Source organism: Eschrichtius robustus, chromosome 11, assembly GCF_028021215.1.
Source record: "Eschrichtius robustus isolate mEscRob2 chromosome 11, mEscRob2.pri, whole genome shotgun sequence".
Lineage (NCBI taxonomy): Eukaryota > Metazoa > Chordata > Mammalia > Artiodactyla > Eschrichtiidae > Eschrichtius > Eschrichtius robustus.
This window is the reverse complement of record NC_090834.1, coordinates 106271180-106293491: the sequence shown is the minus strand read 5'-3', so window position 1 is coordinate 106293491 and position 22312 is coordinate 106271180. Positions and strand designations below refer to the sequence as shown.

Sequence of the window (22312 nt, the reverse complement as noted above, 5' to 3'; positions counted from 1 at the left end):
GATACTCGGAGGTGTTAACTTGCTCGAGACCACTTGATAAGTGGTGAAGAAGAACCTAAGCCAGGATCTTGACCACTAGGCTTGTGGTGCTGCATCTCGTGCCCATCTCTGTGGGCTGCGGGTTGCACTATTTAGTGACTAGTGTTTTAAGGTCCCTGACTAAATTTCGGGTGCTCGAGGGCAGGGCCTGTGGGCTGTGTAGGCCTGGTGTGGCTTGCCATCAGTGACCACTCAAGGACAGAAGGGAGCCGGCTGAGGTGCCAGGTAAGGCGGGAATGCCCCTGCCCTGCTCCCTGCCAACCCCTCAACTCTTGCCCCATTTGCATCACAGGGTCCTTTGCCCAGGCTGCCGGCAGCTCCAAGGCCTTCTGGAGGGAGCTCGGGCTTTGCCTGTGGCTAACGCACTAACTCTGCTCAGGTCCTGTTAGCGGAATGAAGCTTTATCCATGAGGTAGACCGAAGGCAGGTGGAGGGCCAGCCGAGGACACCTGGCTGGAAGCAAGTGAGGGGGAGGGGGAGGGGTGCATGGGGTCTGCGCAAGGAGCCAGAGGGGGATGAGGTCCCGAGGGAAGCTGGGAGGAAGGGGGACTGGTGAGACTGTGACCGACACTCTGGGCCTCTGAAGCCAGCTCAAGCCCCCTCTCAGCCGCCGCAGCTGGCCTGAGGGGCTGAGGACATTTGCCTACTTACTCCTGATGCTTCTTTGGAGGTTGTCCTTAGTCTATGGGTCATGACCTCACTCACACCCCTGCCCCTTGGGACTTGGAGGTGGTCTTTGCTTCCCTCACATGTGTTCCCGGCTCTCAGTGGGTTTGGACAGGGATAAACCCAGGCATAAGGGGCAACCCTCTGGCCAGGCCCTGCCCAACGCCCTCACAGGCACATGTTTGTATCTGCACCCACCTGTCACATACACACAGGTCCTCGGTCCCATTTCACAGCTGAGCAGCCTGAGGCTCAGAGAGGTGAGGGGCCCGTTCAAGGTCACAGCCAGGCCAGGTTTCCAGCTGCACATCTGTCCCTTCCTCTGCACAAAGCCAGAGCCATGAAGGTTATGGAGCCTGGAGGTCCTGTCTCAAGATGCTTATGAGCAAAGAGGCAGGGCCAGGGCAGGTGCTGGGGACAGGAAGCCTCAGGCCTGCTCAAGGCCACCTTGCCTCAGTCTCAGGGGTCAGGTCTGAGCCCAGGAGCACCTCTGCCCAGGCCCCCAGCATCTGGCCAGAGGACGCACACCCTCCTCTGAGTCCTGGCATGAGGGATGCTGTTGGCCCCTGGGCGCACAGATTCCGGAGCAGTGCCCTGAGCAGGGGGCAGACTTGTTAAGGCCAAAGACGAGGCCAGACCGCCTTCTCTGGCATGAACATCAGTTCCCAGTGCCCGCTCAGCTCATGGCCATAGCCCTCAGCCTCCAGAGGCCCCGGCATCATAATAGAGTCTAAATTACACCTTTCAGAGATGCCTGATGGATAACTAAGAAGCATTTGGGAGGCAGGGACCCAAGGCCTTTCTCTTCCCCTGTCTGCGGCCCTCATCCATCTTGGCTGAGTCTCCCCTGCCGCCCCCTTCCCCAAGGCCTCCCGATGCTGAGCCCTGGCTCCAGGAAGGCAGGGAGGGGCCTGGGGTGGGGAGGAAGACAGCGTACCTTGCCTGAGGAGCCCTTTAATTGCCCGGGTGCCACGAGGCCCTTTTATTCCCTTGTTTTGTGTTTGATGGTTTATGTGGCCATCAAATTAAACCCGGTAAATCGCCCGTCTTTTACGGGGTCACTTTTCATTGTTGTGAGAATCCCTCAGACTTCAGCATTTTGTGAGTTACGACCTGCCAGCTCCATGACTGACAGCTGGATCCTTGGTGTGCAATGGAAGTGGGGGAGAGGAGCAGTGAGATGGCTCAGACTAGAGGTATCCAGACCCCCACTAGCCGAGAGGTGACCTGGGGCGTCATTCTTGGCATTTTCTATCAGTCGCTAGCTCCTGCCATCTAGGACAGAGACACCTGGGTTCGAGTACTGCCTCACCCTCTTCCAGGCTGTGAGATCTTGAGGAAGTTACTTGCCCTCTCTGAGCTTTAATTTCCTTATCTATGAATGTAGTCATCAAGTTCCCCTTAGAGGGGAGCTCACTACTGAGCATTCAGTGAGGTAATACCTGCAAAGTACACCCTCGTAAGTGCATGAGGTTTAAAAGCTGCTGTAATTCTCTGACTGCTCCAGGCATACCGGTCTAGCCTCTGTGTTAACTGCTTATATCTTTCCTCTGCAATCCAGAGGCCCTTTCTTTACACCCCTGCCCCTGCTGTGCCTCCAGGGTCGACTGGGAGGCTGTAGGCCAAGCTGCTTCCTGGCAGAGACTCCCTGTCATTGCTGTGATGTGATGCTGGGTCTCCCCAACCTCAAACTGTGCCTCCTCAGCCCTGTCCCTCCAAGCTAGGGTAGAAGCACTGACCCTAAGCCTGCTCTCCCTTGTGCTGCCTCTGGGCCTTTGCACGTGCTGTTCCTGCTTCTTGAACATCAACACACCTTCCCCACTCAAGCTTCGCCAGGCCAGCTTCTGCTCACCCCCCAGGCCTCAGCTTGGACGCCCCCTCCATGAAGCCTCCCAAGTTGTGTCTGGCTCTGCTTCCCATACCCACTTGACTGGTGGTAGTCGGACATGAGTAATATCTGTAAATACCTGCCAACTGGATGGAGGTGCCTCCCTGTTGGAGACGCCTGGCCTCCTGGCACTCTGCCCCGTTGTCTTTCCCAAATCCCATCAAGCTGGGGCTGGGGGGGTCTTCTTGGGGAGTCAGAGTGAGGGCAGGGGGCAGCTGCAGGACCCCAGGCCCAGCACAGGCCCTGGCACACTGGATATGAGAGGGCATCTACCGCCACAGGCTCTGGGGAGTGGGGCACAGTTAGACATGATGCACCAGGGGCTGAGCAGGGGTGGGGGCACGTGGCAGGAGGGAGCTGGGCATCCCAGGCAGTAGAGGGAAGTCTGGATAGGCCTCCCCCTGCCTCCCAGTCCTGGCCTTCCTCCCCGTTTGCCAATGAAGGCAGCTCATGTGAGGCTGTCCTGATGCTGCGTCCCCCGAAGTGCCAGGTACAGTCTCCGTCCCCACTACGGGAATCAGAGAATTCCAGGTGGCACTGACCCCGAGAAGGAGGCGTGTAGACTAGAAGCGGGGAGAGGACACCAGGGCTAGGTTTGAATCTGACCTCACCAGTCCTCAGCTGTGTGACCTCCAGTGATGCTCGCTGGGCCTCAGCTTCCTCATCTGTAACGTGTTGCTGAGAACCCCACTCTTCTGGGAAGATGACAAGGGAGGGGTTGTGTAAAGTGCCCGGCACAGGCCTGGAGGTTTTGGAAAGAAGGGCTGCCCCACCCTGCCCCTGGGAGGGACCCCAAAGTCCTCCTATGACCCACTCAGGACGGCCGCCCGCCTCTCTTGGCTGAACTTCAGAAAGAGGGAGGGCAGACACGAGTGGGCAAGGGGGCCACAGCTCAGAGAGAGGGAAGCCCCTCCCCCTCCCCCTTTCTGTGCACTCTCTCAGTCCCTTCCTTCAGCAAGAAGCATTCATTGTGTTTTCCCTAAACCTTGCCAGGCCCTCGGGTCCTTACTGGCAGAGCAGGGCCCGAGGCAGGAGCGAGGTGTGCAGGGCAGACTGGGGGCGGAAGCAGTTTCTCAGCTCCAGAAGGACCCCTGCCCCACAGGAAGCAGTGACCTCCCCACCGGGCTGAGAGCTCCACCAGAGCAGGGTCACCTCCATGCCTGTGATGGGTCCTCAGCAAACCTTTGTTTAAAGCAATGAGGGACCCCGCATTTTTCTCCTCCACCAGCTGACACTGTCTCTCGGGGCTCAGCTACAAGCAACATGGAGGGAGGAGGGCCTAGAGGCAGGGGGGCCAGCCTCCACCTCCTGGTGCTCACGGAGGCCTGGGGAGAGCTCCCCTCTAGGAAGCCCCTTCCCTGAGAAGGCCTGCCTGGGATCAGTTCAGCTGCTCCACAAACCAAGAGTGGCCTTGGGTCTCAGGCCTTCATCTGTAAAATGGGACCATAAACGATCTACTGCCCTGGGTGCTGAGCAGAGGGTCTGCTGCAGGTCCAGGAGATGTGAACTGCAGGCAGGAGGGGAACTTGCGACTTTTGTGTGAGTGGGGCTTTTCCGAGCCCACCCTCGTTCAGGCAGAAGCCCCGGGCCTGCTCCTGCCCAGCCCAGTCTAGGCCCACTGGAGGCCCCTTCTTCAGGCAGGATGCCATGACCTCAAGGCCCTTCCAACCCTGCGTGGCACAACTTTGCTCCTGATCTCGGCTACTGGTGCCATTGAGAACTTGTAATGCATGGGGGAAGGGGGTGGGATTCTTTTAAAACCTAAAGTTAATTATTTTTCTAATTTCATGCCGCATGCATTATGCATCAGCTGTTATCACTGGCGGTAATTACAGACAGGTACGCAAATCCACTAAAAATGTACCTGGAGTTCACCTCACTGCGTAGGCCGTCTGGGCTGTGCCGGGCGGTGGGATGTCCTGAACTTCAGAGAATGCAAATTGCTTTAAAAAACAAGACTTTAAAATTGTGTCTTAGGAGGTTAATTATATTGATAACAGTGTTCGATATTAAACTATTCAGGGCCAGGAGGGGTTGGGGGGGATGAAAGGAGACACATGTAATTTTGTTTCTTTCTTTCTCTGTATTATTTAATAAGATGTTGCTGCACCTATATTTCTGTCTGTCTGTGTGCATTTTTAGTAAAGCTGCCTAGACTGAGGCTTAATTCCTTCTGGGAAGGAAAAAGGAAAGGTCAGGTGTCTTTCAGAAGGTAGGAGGAGGGCCTAAGGGCTGTTATTCTGGGTGGGGGGCAGCCCAGAGAACAGGGCGGGGGCCCTAGCTCTGCACTGCTGGGTTTCTCAGCAGCCAGCGGGATCCTGACAGCCAGGGGCTGGGAGAGGAGCCGGCTGATCAGGAAAGACTGGGAATGGTGATGCTTACTGATCATAAGACAGAGGCTTGGGTGGGGCTGGGGCTCCCCTAGGAGCTGTGTGGCATCCCCCACATGCAGGCCCTGTTCTTGGGGCAATCCCTCCCCTCCCCCAGTTGTTTATCACAAGTTGATTGTCAAGCCCTCCCACTAGGATGTAAACTTCTACAAGTCAGAATATGTTCTGTCTTGTTCACTGGCCTAGTATAGAGCCGGGCATCAGAGGTGTTCATAAACACCTGTTGCATGAATGTATGAATGAATGAATGAATGAATGAATGAATGAATGAGGATGCCAAAAGGGAGACCCCAGAATCTGAAAGCCAGGACAGGGCAGTGGGAGAGAAGAGGGAGGCTGGCCCTTTGTCAGCCCCACGCTGGGAGGTAATAATGACAGGTGCCCTCACCACGGCCTCCCAAAGAGGCAAAGGGATAGGTCTGAATTGTGCAGCAGGTGGTGGAGGAGCTGGACGGAAACCCAGGCTTTCCTTTCCCAGGTGTCTTACCTGCCCTCCTCAGCTGCCCGGTGGGGCCACCCCAGGCCCCGAGGGAGCAAACCCAGGGAAAACCCCTGGCTGTCTCCTCTCGCCTGCTCTGACATGGGGTGGCCAACCAGGCCCTGTCCGACTGCAGGTCTGCTTCCAGGCACAGAGGCTGGCCCCACTTTCTTAGAGATGGTCCCTTCCCTCCCACCCCGCAGATATGCACAAGGGTGGAACTCACCCTCAGGACCCTGGAATCAGGGAGGTAGAGGACCCTGGAAAAACTGAGGCCCAGAGAGGAGAAGGGATGGCTCCAGGGCAGAGAGAACCCTCCAGCAGCCATGAACAGCCCTCTCCCTTGCCTACCTCCTCTGGCCCCGGCACTGAACTCTCAAACCCTTTCCCAAAGGGTTGGCATGGAGAGGATGATGGTGGACAGTATCCAACTCAAGCAGGATCTAATGGGGGCTGCCCACCAGCAGGTCTGCAGGCCCCTCTAGCCCTGTGGGGTCAGTCCCACTAGTAGCAGTAGCTGGCAAAGCTGAGCACCTGCTGCATGCTCAACCCTGCACAAACGCCTCTCCTTTCCAGCTGGCCACAGCCCTGCGGAGCCTGTGTCCCCAGTGCACAAAGGGGAGCACACTCAGGGAGGGGAAGGGACGTCCCCAAGGTCACACTGCTCACAGCTGGAGGGCCAGGGTGCTAACCAACCTCTGTCTGGCCCCAGAGCCCAGTAAGTTGGTCTTTGTTTTCCTGCCTTGGGATGGAGGGAAGCTTGGGATGGAGGGAAGCTCAGCAGAGGCAGAGCCCAGCTCCATAAATACCTGGGTTGCAGGCCTGCTGCTGCCCGCCTCTGGCTTGGCCTCAGCCCCAGGCATTACCCACCAGTCTCTCCTAGGAGATGGGAGGAGAATAGGAGCAAGTGATGGGGCAGTAGGTAGGGATGGGGGAAGGGAGGCCGGCTGGGCAGGGGCCGAGCTCGGGCTCCAGCGAGCTCACGACGCCTCACGGCCCCGCTGCCGGGCTGGTGCACCTTTATAATAAATAACAGTAAATAGCCGATCCGCAGGGCATCTTTCACGCTGGTGGCTAATAACACAGCTATTAATGCCCCCTCAGACGGCGTGCGTGCAGTGCGGCGCTGACAAATGTCCCAGGCCCTGGCGCCGTCATAAATCAGCCCCTCTCCTGGGGAAGAGCGCGGGGAATTGTCATTTTCCATCTTGGTAATGAATCGGGGCTTCCCTGCCCTGCCCAGGGCGCTGCAATAGAGGTGCCCTGGGGTTTCTGGGATTTGTGTTTGGGGAGGCATGAACCCTCCCCCCTGGCCTCTGGGAAGCCAGAAGAAGTAGGCCCCACACCCCCCACACCCCTAGCCAGACCGCGCCACGCCACTGCTGCCGCCGCCTGCTGTGTGACCTTAGGGCAATAAACGCACATCTCTGGGCCCATCAAGCCACTCTCACCAACAAAAGGGCTGAACTGGAGGCCAGAGCAGATGATGCCTAAGGGCCAGCAGGTGCAAGGCCTTGGATGGTGGCTTTGGATCAACCCCACCCTGGGTTCTCCTGGCCAGGGCAGGGGAAGGCCTTGGATGGAGGGGACTTGTGGACCCTCTCCAGTTGGAGGGCAGCAGGTGCCGTGGCCAGTGGCTAGTTCACCAAAGGTCCTGCCTCTCCAAGGCCTCACGGCTGCCCCCTCTGGTCAGAACTCAGAAGGGCTCAAAGTGAGACCTCCCCCAAGGGGCAACGGCTGGGAGGGGCAGGAGTTTCCTCCAGGAAAGGTCACTCCCTTACATCCTGGGTCCACCCACCCTGGGGCAGAGCCCAGCAGCACAGGGGCCACCAGGTAGCAAAGGACCCCTCCCCTGGCAAGCAGATGCCACCAGTTGCTTCAGCTGCATGTGTGGGGTGGGCGGGGTGGAGCTGCAGACCTTCAACCCAGCCCGAAGAGGACAGGCCCCATCTGTCCTGTGCCCTCTCTGGGCACGAGGAGCCCCTGGGCCTTTCTGGGCCACCGGAGCCCATCTGCATCCGCCTTACCTCCTTCGCTGCAGCCTGGCAGCCCGCAGCTCTGGATGCTGCGCGTCCGTCGAGGTGGGCCTGGGCCGTGCTTACATTCCAGCCCACCAGCCTTGGCACTCAGGGTGCAGACCACAGACCTGGGGTGTTGGGTGGTGCTGGGGGTGCCCGGGGCTCAGGGAGGAGACCCTGTGCTTCGCTCTGCTGGGCTCCTCGTGTTCAGACGTGGCTGCGGGTCCGGAGCAGCATGTCGCACGCCCTAGGCTGCCGGCACTGCTGGCTTCTCCTTCTGGAATGAGGGGTTTGCGTGAGGGGCCTGCAGGGGTGCCCCCCGAAGCCCCGGGGCTCCCGTGCGCGACCTGAGGGTGTTCTGGGCCCCTGCTCTCCAGGCATGCCCTAGGGCCGGGCGCCCATCCTTGGGGAGGGTGGCCTCCCCACCCTCTTTCAACTTCCGCCCTTTTGTCTGTTGGCCGCCACCTCTTCTGAAAGGCTTCTGCGTGGCTTTTACCCCTTTTTCTTTACCAAGTTTTGTTTTGTTTTGTTTTTAATCCCTTTAAGTCACTTGGCGGAATGGGCTCTGGTGCAGAGAGCGTTCTTGCGTGACAGAGCTGAGATGGAGTCACTCTCCAAAGAATCGGTATTCCTGCCACTCAGGCTGTGTCTCCGGGGGAAGGAGGGGGTCCATTACCCCGCTGAGGAGTTCAGATGTTCACCGCGGGGCTGGAGCTGCTGACATGCGCTGCCGAGCTGTCAGGCCCCACATGCCCCTCTTTGGGAAGATGTTTGGGCGGGGCGGGGGGGGGGCACCCAGTCTTGCTTGGCTGCTCCTGTTTGTAGGAAGGCTTTCTTGCTGGGGAGGTGGAGGCACGGCTTATTCCTGCTTCAGCCCTGCTCTCGTCTGTCCAAAAAGGAGTCCTTCTCACCCACTCCCTGCCTCCTCACCTGCAAAAAGCAATACAAGTGATTAAGCCCAGGGAAATTAGGAGCCGCACGGGGACCGGCAGCCTGGGCTGCAGCCCCCTCTCCTCCCATCCCTCAGGAACCTGTTTTCTTGAACGCCACTTTCCCATGATCTGGGATTTCTCCCCTCTCTTTCCAAATCCAGATAACAAACAGCCGGCCGTGCCGAGCACCCTTCCTCGCAGCTCCCTGCTTTCCCTTTTCCTGGGGGTGGGAGGACCGGGAAGGGAAAAATGAAGTTCTGAGAGCTCCCGGCTGTGCAGGGGCCGCCCGCCTGGCCCAGAGCTGGCTCTGCTTCCCCCAGCACCTGCTCCTCTTGCTAAATGTCATTCAAAGGATCCAACTGGGCCACCGTGGCCTCGGCTTCCAGAACAAGTGCTGCCTTTCCCCACCGTGGGAAGCAGGAGCATCAGGGAACTGGGGAAGCTGGATCCCTGGCCTCCCCACCAAGGCCAGGGTCAGTGCTTCCCACCCCGGCTGCCCTCCACGGCCACCTTCCCCTTCCCCGGAGACCCGGGAGCAGGGTTGGCTGTTCCTCAGAATCCAAAACAGCCTGAGCTCTCTGGATCGCCTCTCATTAGCATGGCGTGTTGAAGGCCCACAGTGCCCCGGTGTCCATATTCCCCCTGCAGGAGCCCCTCTTTGGAAAAGGGCTTTTATTACACATCTGAGAGTGTTAGCTCTGGTTTGAAATTGGATCCAGATGGGCTCGGCTGCATCTGGGCACTTTTCTTTGTAGGGCCGAAGGTGGCTGATTTGAGAAATGCGTGTTGTCTGAGGCTGTCACAAATAAAAACAAGGATATTTAGGGTGCACGTTATAACAAGTCTAGAGCACAGGCCGGGGGGTCACCACTCACTGGGCGCCCAGCCTTGCAGGGAGTGCGTGTAGGAAGAGGGGCAGGTGCTGGCCAGGTGGAGGGCAGGTGGAGGCTGATGGGTTGACGGGAGAAGTGGGGAGGTCTTGGGACAAGCTTCCCCAGGAGCAAGGAGGGTTAAGAAACGGCAAGGTTTAAGAGCTCACAGGACATCACCCCTGCATGGCCAGGGTCTGGTAAACACTCAAGGTGTGAGCAGGCAGGTGGGGTGCAGCTCCCTGGGAAGGGGCAGGTGGGGGTTAGACAGGAGGGAAGATGAGGACAGAGTCCCCACAGGAGAGGTGAATGCTGGGCTCCAGCACGGCTCTTATTGCTATTACACCCGCGTGATTTCATCCAATTATAAATTGTAATTTCTCTGTGAAAGGGAGAGATGGAAAGCATCCAATGAGGTCATCTGCCTCCCTGGCCGGGGCAAGGAAATTGTTTTATACCTTGGAGGGTGGGGGCAGAGGATGCTGGGCCTCCGTATTTAGAGAGGATGGTGGCAGTGTCCTCAGAGCCAAGGCTCCAGCTGGCCATGGCCGGCTGATCCCCCATTACAGAGCTCTGCTTTCGAAATTATGAATCCAGGAAGGCAGCTGCATCCTGCTGGTGTCAGGCCCTTCCCACAGCCCTCAGGATGAAGGCGACACTCCTATGGCAGCCTCCAAGGCCCCACAAGGCCTGGCCCTGCCTGACGCACCCCCCCCCCCACCACGCCCTGCCTCAACTCCCACCACCTCCCCCTAACTCCCCGAGTTGGCCCCTGCCCTTCCCCATGCTGTTCCCCCTCCTGCAAGTGTCCATCCAACATCACCCCTCAACCTCCTCTCTGTCTGCAGGGTTGCACAAACCGTGAGGGCAATGACATAATGTCTTGAAAGGAATTATCTTGCTGGTTCAAGGAAGAGACCACATCTGCTCACCTGAGGCTGATCCCCTAGTGCCTGAGTCAGTGCCTTGCACACAGTAGGTGCTTAATAAATGCACCCAGTGAACTCCCCACTCTGCTTTCTCATTTAGAAAATCAAGGGTCCAAGCAAGGCTCTCAGTGGGCCTGTCCAGCCTTGTGCATTCTGGGTGACCCTCCCCTGCATCCCCCTTCCCTGAGTGTGGTCCTCCTGGGAATCAGGCAGCACTGCACGCCCCAGGCCCCACTGAGGATATGGGCTCCTTGAGTGCTTCTGGGTGAGCGGGTGCCTCTCGGGTGTCTGGGGTTTGTGTGCTCCAAGGGCAGCCTGGCCACAGTGCTTGTGAGGTGAGAGCACTGTCCCCTCATGGGTGCATGATTATGATTGTTATAGCCACTTGCATGCGCTGGGCCCAGGAATACCTCCTAAATGAGCCCTTCTGGCACACACCTATCATCAGGGCCATGCAGTCCCCAGTGGGCACAATATTGGATCGAGTAAGCCTAGGCCACACAGTGCAAGCAAAGTCCTCCGTCAAGTTGACCAAGGACAAAGTGAGTCTGCATGGTCCCAGGGTCTCAGTAAGCGGGAGCCGCTCCTTGGCCAGTTCTGGGCACTCTGACCACAGGACAGCCTCTGCTCACGCTCCTTGCCTCGGCCGTCCCCTGTTCCCATAGGTCTGGTCCCTGCATTCCAGTGCCAAAGAACAATTTTTTGGGTCAGCGTAATAAAAGCTTCCATCTGTAAGTACTTGAGATGCTTACACAATTTTACTTTTTGTTATAAATAACAACATCATAACTGTATTAAAAGAAATTTGAAAGGGGGGAAAGAAAGCCAAGTGCACAATCCCACGTCTCAGCACTCTCTGCATTTTGGCCGGATCTGTCTGCCTGTACATATACGCCATTTACAAGGGGACAATGTCCCTTATCCTTTTCCAGGTCATTTCTGCTTTGCCATTTCCCCTGAGCCTCGGGACAACCCAGCACAGCTGGCGGGGCAGGGAGGACTGTTCGCGCTGTGCAGGTGCAGTGACACTGAGAAGGGGGGGACTTGTCTAAGTTTGTATGACTTACATGACAGCCAGGACCTTGAACCCTGGGCCAGTTTCCTTCTCCCTGCAGGATGCCAAGTCTCAGTGCAACAGAAACACAAGGTGGCCCTTAGGCCCATGCACCCTGGGACCTTGGGTTTCTCCTGAGTCCCTGTCATGCAATTATCCATCCATTCATCCATCTTTCCATCCATCCATCAACCATCTATCTCTCCATCCATCCATCCATCTATCCATCTTTCCATCTGTCCGTCTGTTTTTCCATCTCTACATCCATCTATCCATCTATCTGGCAAATGTGTATTGAGACCCATCACGCTCCCGCCCCTGTGCAGGACACATGGACCTGAAGAGGAGCCCCTGTCCTCTAGGAGCTCATGGTCCAGTGGGGGAGGCCACTGGTTTGCAGAAGGCCACACTGTGAGACACACATAGGGCATTAGCAGAGCCAAAAGCCACTCCTTGCCCAGCCTGGGTGTGTGTGTGGGGGGTGCCTGGATCACAGGGGGCTTTCTGGGGAAGGTGACACTGTGCTGTGGTTCTGGGGTCCTCTAGACTCCCACATCACAATAGTCACGTGGGTCCAATGGCAAGCTAGAGTGGCGCAGGTGTGGCCGGGGTCCCCCCATCCATCTTTCAGGGTGGCCACCCCAACTTTGGACCCCAGGGCCTCCACCTGAAGTGGAAACGCTCTGTAGCTTTACAGTTCCCACCTGCCTTGAAGATCAGTACTCACTGATATTAATTCCTATATTAGCAATTAGCCTTCCTGCTTCTTTCCAACCTATGGCTCTTTGGGATGGATTTTATGTGTGTGTCATTAATCAGATTCCTGTACGCGCTGCTGGAAACCCAGGTGGGCTTTATGGCTGGTGACTTAGCCGAGTGGCGTTTTAAATGAACAACATGCCTGCCCCCCTCCCTGGGCAGAGCTGCCCCGTGGCAAAGAGGGCAGAGTTTAGATCACTGTAAGCAGGTCAAAGCTGGCTCGAGCTAGGAGACCCAGGGTGTTCTTTCATTTTAGACTTCCAGGCTGAGGTCAACATCTGTATCTGACCTCTAGAGATGAAAAGGCTCTTTGTGACTCAAACCTGGAGTTTGTTCCGTGGCTGCTGACTTCCTGCCGTGAGGACGGCCATCCACAGGGCCTGTCCCTTCTCCCGCATTGCAGTGTGTGGGTCACTCCTCGCTTGTGCCAGCGTGGACCCAGGTGCTGCCACAGTCATGTGCCCTCTCTCCGGGACGCAGAGGGCTGGGGGCCAGGGCCATGGGTCAGGGAGAGCTTTTCCTTTTGGGAGTGTGGACTGCTCCTGTAACAGAGTCAGCACGGTAGGGGTTTAGGCAGGAAGGGCGTTTCAGGCTGAGGGAACAGCATATGCAAAGGCTCAGAGGTGAGAGGGCTTGGTGCAGTGAGAAGGTTGGTGTCCCAAAGCTCTGAGTTAGTGGAGGGCAATGATCTAAGCTGAAGTGGGAGATGGGATTCTTGGGGGGAGTTTCAAATGCTCTGCTGAGGGGCCTGGTCTTCATTTTGAGGGCAGCGGGCAGCCAGCGAGGGTGCCCAGGCAGGAAGGGGCATGACCAGACTTTCCTGGAGAATTGGAGGTTACCAGGGTGCATGGGAGGGGACCAGTGAGAGGCTGGGACAATGTCCTCAGGAGGAGGGGTGGGGAGCAGGGGGGTTGAGGGGAAGGGGCTGACTTGGAGCCTCCCTGAAGACAAGCCCAGGAGCTGAGTGGGTTCCCTCCCCCTTCTCCTCCTCGCTGGAGGGTGGCTGAGGGTGGCTCCCGTGACCGCATGAAGCAGCACCATGGGTGGCTGGCCCGCCGGGGGCTCCGAGCCTGCCCGAGGCGGGTGTTGGTCCTAGGTGCCCTGGGCAGGGCAGCAGGGAGGCCTCTGGAGGGGGCGTGCTGGAGGCTCCAGCTCCTCCCTCTGCATGTGATTCGGCCCCCCTGCCCCCTTCTCGCTCGCTCTGGCCCCAAGGCTTGGCACGGCAGCAGGGCACCCGCACAGCATCGCGGGTGAGAAAGGGAGGAGGTGAGGGAGCCTGCATTCGGGCGTGAACCCTCCCAGCCTCCACTCTACTAATTAAACCATTTCCTGACAAAACCCAGACTTTCAGGGATGGGTGTGCAAGCGTGTGAGCCGGCGGGCAGTGCCCAGAGCAGAGAAGCCGCCGGCTCCAGGGTCCCAGGCTCCTCCAGGCCTGGCTGTACCAGTTTAGGGTGCTGCCCCCACAATGTGGCCGAGCAGTGGGCACCTAGAAAGGCCGTCAAGTGGGCACTGTCATCCCTGGGCAGCGGTGAGACAGAAGAGCAAGCAGGTGCCTGCAGAGGCCTCCCGCACCTGGAGTGGTCTCGTGCCTTTGAAATCTCCTCCGAGCCAGCGGGCGGCGGGAGGGACTCGGTGCCGCGGGAGCTGCGAGAGCGGGTGAGGGCGCGGGCTGGCCAAGGGCGCTGGCACTCAGCTGGGCTCATGACCACTGCTCTCAGCCCGAGGGCGGGAAGGCCCTCGAGGGGGCTGCAGGTGGTCCTGCTGTTCGGGAGGGGTGGAGGAGGGCGAGGGCACAAGGACCTCCAAGGCCTGCCCCTCTGCCCGCGTAGAGGGATGCAGCGGTGGGGCCAGCCTGTGCATGACACGGGGCATTCGTGGCCTTTGCCCGCTGCCCGCGGCTCCCAGGAAGGGGCTGCCTGCTGGCCAGGTCTACCCCGCAGGGCTTGTCGTAACCGGCTGTGTCCAGCCCGTGGGAGCCCGGGGAGGACGAGTCTGGCGTAGCGGCAGCGAAGGCCAGGCCTTTCTCAGGAAATTAGCCTCCTTTGCCGACAGAACAGTGGCTGTGCGTTCCCCACCGCACCCCACTGTGAGCTCTTAGCCGGGTCGGCCCTCAGTGGATGCAGGTGGTGGGAGCCCCAGGCAGAAGACCTGGTCCCCTCCCGGCCACCAGCCTCTGCGTGCTTTTACCCGGGCCCCCTGGCCACCTTGGCCACAAGATGGGCCCTGCGGAGTCTACATGCCATAACTCTCGAGCAGATGTTTGAAGCAGGACTTTGCTGGTGTGTCTGGTAGGCTTGGGGTCATGGGGGTCACGGTCAGCAGCCTCCCAGGGAGCAGGATGAGGAGCTTTCAGAACCCAGGCTCTGCTCGTGGGGTCTTAGCTCCCCTCGTCCACATCCTCTTCCCTCAGCCCCCTCCCCAGCCTCAGATTCCTTCAGGAACCCCACACCCTATGGGCACAGGCAGGTGCTCGGGGTTTAGCATGCACCCGGGGGACCTCAGCACCCCTCCAGCTGCTGCATTCAAAATGCCACTCCTCCTTAGACCTCCACCACTGACCACACTCAAAGCCATGAGCTGGGGATTCCAGGCCACGCACCACCTACATCCTCCAAGTTACTCAGGTGCAGCTGGTGGAAGCTGCCTTTTCTTCCAGAAGTATCTTACTTCCCTCTCGCCAGCTGTGCCGACCCCCAGCCCCCAGGGACAGGCGCCCTCTCGCCTGGCTCCCCCTCGCTTGGCTCCCCGGCTCTTCAGATTCCCTGCACCAGCAGAAGCCTGTGCCAAGGGATTTTCGCCTCTGCGTTGGAAATCTCTGGCCCCTCCCCTCCTTCCCGTAAACTCACTCTCCAGCTGGGAGCAACGCGTGTGCCCAGGCCAGGCGGCCAGGCTTTGTTAATATTTACAGCGAGTGGCTCAGGAAGCTATTAGCTTCCTTTTCTTGTTGTTAATTGAAAGAGGAGAAAATGGTTGTAACACTTCAAAAGGACTTAAAGTGCAGCCTGAGAGACCAGCTGAATTGGGAGGAAGGGAAAAGGGAGAGACTATTTTAAATAAAGAAAGGAAGCCCACACCCCACGCGAGGGTGGACTGATGTTCCTTCCCGGCTCTGCAGCCGCTTGGCTTTCCTCTGAGGTTTCCTCATTGCCACTCATTGTATATTTTCCTTTTCATTTGGGAATCTGCCTTAAGGATGGAAAGAGGAAGAAAGAGGATTCATGGCGTACTTTGTTAATAATGGGGCTCTTTGAAGCTGCGGCTAACGAGGCCCCTGGTACCTTCATTCCTGGAGCACATGGGCTGGCCTCGCCTGGCAGCTGCTTCCCTGTCCTGTGGCCACCAAAAAACCGGCACTCACCTCTCAGGATACAGGCCCAGACAGGGGGCATTGGGCTAGAGCGATTCTCTGGCCTCAGAATCCCCCCACCCCCGTGGACCCCATGGACAGCCAGGGATGCCATGGTCAGGATGGGTGGGGGGACTTTCTGAATCCTGGTAGACAAGGAGCTGGGGATCCAGCATTGCCGGGTCTCTGGCCTCTGTGGTTGGCCTCCCCGAACCACATTTCCTCGAGATAAATGATCCCTCCTATAACACCTGAATAGTTAGCTCCTGGAGTCTGACCTATGATGTAAGCAACCAAACGGCTCTGCCAGTCTCCCTGTGGTCAGATAGGGGCGGATTGGGTGACTCAGAAGGTCTTTGCTCTGGGAGCCTGCCATTTGGTTCTGGCTGATAAGTGCTGCCGCCTCCTCCAGGAAGCCTTCCCTGACCCTTCCTTGTCCCCAGCCTCCTTTAGAATGGCCTCTCAGGCTCCCCTGGCACCCTGCTCTCTATTAGACTGGCTTTCTCTGTGTCTGCAGAGCAAGGTGACCGACTGCCAGACACGGAGGGCCCCAGCTCCTAGTTCTGGATGGGCTGTGTTAAAAGGAGGGACAGACTGCACCCTGCTCCCTGCCTGCTTCTGCCCGGGTCAGACTAAACAGGAACCCTGTTCAGTCTGGGCTCCACGAGATGCACAGCCACACTGCAGGACAGGAGACCCAGAGGAGTGAGAGGCAGCTAGGGCAGTGACGGAGGGAGGATGGGACGGTTCGGGGAAGAGAGCTGGTCCCCTGTCCTCCGTTTTCTGGACAGCTGACCTAGAGAAGGAAGACCAGCCTACTCTGGGAGGCCCAAGAACTAGAAGGACCAGGAGAGATTCAGTTAAGGAAGAAATCTGTAACAGGCAGAGATGCCCAAAGATGGGCCAGACTTCCATTGCCGCGGGTGCCAAGGCCCAGGCTGGATGGCCGCTTAGCAGTGAGGCTGGACCAGGATGACCATGTCAGGTGGGGGCCTCGCCAATCCCCTGAGGTCTGCTCTTGCAGCCATGCTGTGGTTCCTTCTGGCTACCTCCACAGAGCCCCAGCCCTGTACTCTCCACCCTGGATTCTAATTGTCTTTAACCCCCTGGCTGTGACCTCTTAAGGGCAAGGACTGTGTCAGCAGCAGTGACAACAACCATAGCTAAACTGATTGAGTTCTGACTACAGCCCAGGCACACAGAGCTAAGTGGATAATAATAATACAGCAATGACAACAACAGTAGCAACCCCGTATTAAGCCTGAGGCAGGCGCTGTTCTTACATCACCTCACTGAACCCACAGGCACTATTACTACCGTTTCAATTTTCCACCTGAGGAAACAGAGATATTCAGGAGCCTGCCCAAGGTCACACAGTGGGTCCACCACGGAGCCCGAACACAAACCCACTCTCGACTCAGCTCTGTGCCCACAGCACATTTCCTGTGTGGCCAGGACCAGAGGGCTGCGCTCAGACGGGCAGGGGGCTGCAGGCCAGCGCTCCCCCAACCCGGTTCACAGGGCGCATCAGCGTGTTAAAGGCTCTGAGAAGTCCCGTCTCAAAGATACCAATTTAACCCTGTTCGCTCCAGCGGTTACGTGTTAACCTCTGTTAACCTGTTAGCACGTTCTTCAGGTCATGCTTTGGGAGACACAGTATGATGTCTGATGAGTGTCTGCTGTGTGCCAGGCAGTGGTGAGGACAGGCATGTCTCTGCCCTTAACCCCCCCAGCTCGGTGCCTAGCACACGAGAGGCACACGCATCAGCAAATGAGGGCCAAATGAGGGAGGGGATGGATGTGTAGATAAGCTGATCTGGGGCCACGGGGAGCCACAGGTCCTGGCCAGACGCAGTCTCTGTCCTGAGCTGCCCCCATCGCCTCCTCCTCCAGCCCTGGACCGATGCTGTCCCCTCCGGCCATGCCCAGCCTCATCCTTACCCCTGGAGGCCAGGTGAGGCCAGGTGGACGGGAAGCAGGCTGCCCCTTGCAGGCCCTACCGTGCTTCCCGGGCAGGTTGGAGCCCTCTGCCCCGACCCCAGGGCCCCTCTTCCCTTCCCTTCCAGCTCTGTGGCTCTGGCCTTGACATTCCAATCACATCCCCCAGCCCTGCCTAGAATACTAATTCTCCCAAGATGAAACCATCCGTGTTTAATTTTTGTAAGTGCCAGGCAGAAAGAAAAGACAAGAACAGGGAAGCATCAGTGGTGGAAGTTGGGGCCCTCCTTGAGGCTGTGTTCAGAGCTTCTCTGGGCGGCTGGCCTTGAGGAGGTACAGTGCCACCTCCCTCCCCCTCCCCGCCCCCCCCTCCATGGTCACACTGCCCCTGATGAGGGCCAGGAGGGGGTCGGCCATGTGCGGTGCTACCAGCTATCCCAGGACCAACTTGCTGTCCCTAAAACAGGCCAAGCAGGGGGGCAGCCCATTTTCCAGTGGATGGGGGGACAGGGGCAGGGGCCCAGTCTGGCCTTCTGAACACACCAGGGCATGCTGCTGGCCCTGGCTTGGGAGGGTTGTTTTTTGAGGCCTTCAGGAGGGAGCCCCCTTAATCAAGAGTGGGCAGCCAGCCTGCCTCTCCACTGTTTGCAAATTAGGTTTCTGCCCAGCTCCTGTCAGAAAATGGAGCCTGGGGCCTCCCCATATGGGCTGGGGTCACAGTGGGGATAGAGGGAGGGCTGGGAGGCAGGGGCAACCTGGGAGTGCCCACAGTGGGCACAGGGAGAGTGCTTCAGTGCTAGATGACCTTGGATGAGTCCTTGACCTGTTGGGGCTTCAGCTGCCTCCTTGGGGCACTGGGATGTGGCTGCAGGGTTAGGAGGGCCGTTAATAGGTGGTTAACAGCCTGGAGTCAGAGGTCGGAGTTGAGCTCCTTGTGTAGCTTCAACAGCTGCGTTACTTGGGGCCAGTGTGTTAACGTCTCTGAGCGTCCGGTTTCTGTATCTATGAGATGGAGTAATGAGGGAAGCACCTCACAGCACCTCATGGGCCTGTGGTGACAATCCAAGGAGGCACCGTGTGGATGCCCTAAGGACCAGTCTTGCACTCTAGGCACACATGGAAGCCAGCGATTATTATTATCATAACCCCTGAGACAAGTGCTCGTGGTAAAGCTCTTCCCTCGGCGTCCCGTCGGACTGCCTGGGAAACCCACCTCCCTCCTGCGGCCCCAGACCAGCAGACTCCTGCTGTGTCTGACTCTCCCTCGCACCAGCCTGGCCATGGGACAGGAGCTTAGCTCGGTGCCACCTCCGCCCCGCATCCCAGTTTAACGCCCTCGTGTCCCCAGAGGGAAGAATGAAATTGTCATGGCAGGAAACATGACAGAACATGAAACGTGATGAAATCAGCTATGTAAATTACGAAATCCAAATCACAGCCCTTTCCTTCTGCAGCAGGGTAAACGCTGGCAAAGGCTATGTGGGCTGGAGACCCTTTGGTGAAGGCCGAACCCCTAGACCAGGTATTGTGAATGGCGGCTGCCGGCGGCTCCAGCCGCCCCGCCAGCCACTTACGCCCCCTCCCTCCTCCTCCAGCAAGCAGGGTCCCAGAGACCACTGGCTGGCCCCGAGGCCTCAGCGAGACACCACTCTGTGCAATTTCTGCTCTGGAGCCCCCGTGAATTAGATCCGGGCCAGGACCACTGCTAGGCTCCTCCCTTCCCCTCCTCTCCCGGTTCACGTCCTCCCTTAGGTTTTTCTCACGAGCTCAGGCACAGGACTCCTGTCTCAGGCCCTGCTCCCCTCGGCTCCCACCTGAGACAAACCCCAAACTGCTCCGTGGAGAGACCCACTGCTGTTCCCTTGCCCCATTTTAGTCTTGCGATACCTCTGGCTCGGAATGTGGGCCTGATTGGTGGTCAGGGACACGCCTGGGGCCGGTCAGCACTTCAGCTGCCTGCTCCCCTCTGCTCTCCTCCAGGGGCGCCCCTGCAGCGGCGCCCAGGCTTCCCCTTCTGCCTCCTCCCTTGTGCGCTGGGCCGCTGGCTTCCCTCCCCAGCCCCGACCCCAGCCGTCACAGCCACCTGTGAGCGCAGAGCTGGTACAGGGAGGGTGACTCCAACCTACCGTGGTTTTTTGGCCACCTCCCCTCTCTTGCAGGGGCTGCATCACAATTTTTTTTTAATAAATTTTATCTATTTATTTATTTATTTTTGGCTGCGTTGGGTCTCCGTTGCTGCGCGCAGGCTCTCTCTACTTGCGGCGAGCGGGGGCTACTCTTCATTGCGGTGCGCGTGCTTCTCACTGCGGTGGCTTCTCTTGCGGTGGAGCACGGGCTCTAGGCGCTCGGGCTTCAGTAGTTGTGGCACACGGGCTCAGTAGTTGCGGCTCGCAGGCTCTAGAGCGCAGGCTCAGTAGTTGTGGCGCATGGGCTTCGTTGCTCCGCGGCATGTGGGATCTTCCCGGACCAGGGTTCGAACCCGTGTCCCCTGCACTGGCAAGCGGATTCTTAACCACTGCGCCACCAGGGAAGCCCTGCATCGTAAATTATTATTGACCGAAAGCCGGCCCGGGCTGGAGACGAGATGGGGAAATAAAACACTGGGCTCGATAATTGTGCCCTGCTGCCTGAATTTACTTATTTGTGGCTTTCCTACCCACTAAGAACTCGACGATAAATAACTGCTGACTATTAGTCTCCTGGTCGGGAAAAACACCCTTGGATCCATTTCCTGAGGACAGGCAAGGGCTGGAGACCCACACGCCCATCCCATCCACCGGCTGGGTCTGATTTGATTTTCCCAGGCCTGCTCGCCCAGGTAGAAGGCTCCTTCTCCATGTTACAGACGAGGAACCTGAGGCTTCCAGAGCAGCCTGTCTGAGGTCTCGCGGCCTCAGAGGGGCAGAGCTGGGGCTGGACCCGGCCTCCCTGCCCCCAAGTCCCTGCTGCCCGTCCCCAGCCCTGCCTGGCAGCTGAGCCTCTAGACACACAGGCCCCTCCATCTCCTGGTTACGGCTCCCCAGGGCGCCCTCCTGTCTCTCCCCAGGGGACACAGCGGCTTTAATCGACTCACCTGGAGGAGTCCCCAGGTGGCTCAACTTTATTTTTGCAAGCACTGTCTGAGTAACTGAGTCCCCGGGGCCCTGGGGTGGGGGCAGGAGACTCACAGGGGCCCACGTGTCTATGGGAAGAGCCAGAGGAGGAGGCCAGGAGAGGCAGATGGTGATGGGGGGCAGTGATAATGTGGGAACCTGTCTGTCTATCCACGCTGGACTGGGTGACCTGGGGCAGAGTCCCCCCTGGGCCCTCAAACAGCTGAGGAGGCCTGGACTCCCCTCCTGACACAATCTGGGCCTCTCCGGCCTCTCCCTCACCCCAGAAGCTAAGGGGAGCTAAGCCATCACCCGCCCTCGCCCACAAGGAAAGTGGTCGATGGACCCCGGAGTGCAGAGATGCTGGGCCAGGCATCCCGCCCTCCAGCCATCCATATCCGGGCTGTGGGGAGTGAGGCTGGCAGGACATTGGCTCTAGCTGTGCCCATTCTACGGGCCACCATCGGGGCATCCTTGGCAATGCCCGGCAGCCTGGGGCCTGGGTCCCTGTCTGCTAGCCCAGAGCTCCTTCAGGGGGTGGTGAGGCTTGCACCCAGCTTGACCCTGCCCGTTCTAGGGCCTAGAGAACACAGCCTGCTCGGTGAGAGCCACATGCCCCAGGCCCCTCCCTCGGCCTGGGTTCTCCTGTTGCCCTGAACAAGGGGCTTGGGTTGTGGGGTGCCGGCCTGACCTGCAGCGCCGGGGCGGGGGGCATGGGTGGAAGAGGGGGGAGGTCTGAGTGGTGAGACCATGAAGGAGCGCCCCTGCCCTGATCTGCCCGCATGTTCCCTCCCTGGGCCGCAGAAGCAGGATCCCCCGTCTGGCCTGCGTTCAGAGGGGACGGCAGCCAGCTTGTTTCCCTCCTTAGGTCCTGGGGGCCTTCCAGAAGGCCCAGTTCTGGGCGCCGACGTGGGGCTGGAGCCCCAGGGGAGCAGGAGGCCAGCACAGGTGCGCTTCTGCCAGACCTGCAATTCCCGGGCCTCACTTGACTGCGCCATCATTTATTTTAATGCCTTCGTGGTCCAAGTTTGGGTGCGGGTGAAATACGGCCCCGCGTCGTTTACTGGTGGGGATATTAACTGTGCACCACTGATTCAGGACGAACATGCATCTGGGGGCAAAGGTGAGGTGGCCGCCACCCGGGAGGTGGCCGCGTGGCCACTGTGTGGGGAAACGCCAGCAGAGCGAGGTGGGCCGAGGGCCTGTGGGTCATGAAGGGTGGGGAACCAGGCACCCTGCATGTGTCAGGACCCAGTGTGTTCTGGGAGCGTCGGCCAGGAGATGTGGGGGCCAAGGATGGGGTCTCTACATGGAAAAGGCTTCTCTGGTTTTCCTCTCTGTACCCCTACAGCGGAGGAGAGGGGGCAGCGTCAGCCCTGCTTCTCCTACCCCTGTTTCCAGGGCGGCTGCAGAAGTCACAGCGCGGGGGAGGAAGGAGGGCGAATTTACAGTCCCACAGACCTCGGCTCTGCCAGCAACTGCCTGGGGACCCGGGCGAGTCACAGATCCCTCAGTGCTGTCACCTGTGCTGTGGGCATGTTAACCCTCCCTCCTTCCTTCTCTCCTCCCTTTCTTCCCTAAACGTGAGCCCACATGGACAATATGATGCCCGGAGCAGGGCGGGAGGCAGCAGCAGGGAGAAGGCTGGCTTTGGGAGGTAATGAGAGAAGCCCACCTGGGCGGGGGGTTGGGGGGGAGGTCAGTCAGCTGGGGGCGCCTGGGGTATGGGTCTGCACTTCATCCTGAGGGCAGCGGGGTACCCGGGGAGGGCGGAGTGGAGGGGTAGGGGCAGGTTGAGACTTGAGAGTAGAAAACCGGGGAGGGGTGGTCTGGGGCAGGCACAGGAATGTTTTGTCCTCTGAGCTGGGGGTGGTGCGTACAAGATAAAATTCCCCGAGCTGGCACTTCAGC

The 22312-nt window shown here is 58.7% G+C and overlaps 2 protein-coding genes across 3 annotated transcripts in view; one reads left to right on the top strand and one right to left on the bottom strand.

Annotated features, from left to right (window-relative positions):
• MACROD1 (mono-ADP ribosylhydrolase 1) overlaps positions 1 to 22312 on the top strand; it is a 151820-nt gene that overhangs the window by 45600 nt on the left and 83908 nt on the right. The window lies entirely within an intron of this gene.
• Positions 1 to 22312, bottom strand: part of FLRT1 (fibronectin leucine rich transmembrane protein 1) — a 75520-nt gene that overhangs the window by 4494 nt on the left and 48714 nt on the right. Inside the window, exon 2 of the mRNA XM_068555125.1 lies at positions 7489 to 8409. The gene's annotated coding sequence lies outside the window, so the exon portion shown is untranslated. The remainder of the gene's footprint in view (positions 1 to 7488; positions 8410 to 22312) is intronic.